The sequence below is a fragment of the Arachis ipaensis genome, chromosome B01, assembly GCF_000816755.2.
Source record: "Arachis ipaensis cultivar K30076 chromosome B01, Araip1.1, whole genome shotgun sequence".
Lineage (NCBI taxonomy): Eukaryota > Viridiplantae > Streptophyta > Magnoliopsida > Fabales > Fabaceae > Arachis > Arachis ipaensis.
The window spans coordinates 14,213,739-14,214,937 of NC_029785.2; positions in this window are offsets into that span (position 1 = coordinate 14,213,739).

A 1,199-nucleotide genomic window follows, 5' to 3' on the forward strand; every position below is an offset into this window, starting at 1 on the left:
TTATTTTTATTTCTATTCTGTTCTTAATTTATTCTTTTTTTATTTTTTAATTTTAGAAGAACTTTCTATTCTTTAATTTATAACCTATTTTTGTTCACTCATTTTATTAATGAAACTCTTTAGTTACACTTAATAACCGAATATAAGTATTTTAAGTCGATTTTAATATATATTGCATGTACACTTTTCCTTTGACTTTTCACCTCCTTTATTCTCTACTCATTTACTATTCATTTATTTGTCTTGAGTTCAGTAACAAAATTAAATTTTTAATGTATTTATTTTATATTTATTAAATAAAAATATTTAAAATTTTTTATCATTAATAAATTTATTATATACTCTTAAGACACATGTTAATTAGCTAAACTCTTTTAAAATTTATCCGAAGTCTACTAAAAATTCAAAAGACATCTTCATACTTTCTATCTTAAAATAGGCTTTAAAGAACTTAAAACTAGCTTGTTGTCTAAACACACTAACTATTATTTCTGCTGCGCATAGGTCAACGAGTTGATAAGCATTCTAATTTACTTTCAATTTAAAAGAAATCAAGCACGATTCAATTCTTTTCTCATGCAATAATCTTTACAACTTCAGGTTCTAAACTTCTAATGCTAGTTCAGGGATATATTATGTAAGAAATTCAGCTTAGCATTCACTCGTTGTCTTTGGTGTTTAGTTGGAATTGGAGTTGAACTAGGTATTACAAAGTCCTCAGTATTCATCATTAGCAGATTGCGAAACTTGGTGATGGGTTGTTATCTCTTGTCTTAGATTGGAAAGCTATATTTATGTTTTAGAATTTCAAAGAGCATTGGTGTTGCGTGCTAATGGGTCTGTGGCAGCTCATATACAGTCGCTCACTCATTTTCCTATTTAATTTTTGTAGTAAAGAGTATCAACACTATCAAGTATTCAAGCGTGTTTTATTTTTTACCAACTTTGGCGATTAAGTGGAATAGGTTATTTTTTCTTTTACACACTCCTCTTTTTACTTACCACTCTTTATATATCGCTTTTCTCTCTCCTTAATTGATGGATTTTTTTTTCCCAAAAGAATCTGAATGCTTTCTTATTGTTGTTGTAGTTGAAATTGGAAGAATTTGATGTCGTCTAATTTAAAAAAAAAAAGAAAAGAAAATTATTTATGAGGTGGTGGTCCAAACTAATTATAGAGAGCAAAACAGTATACTAGT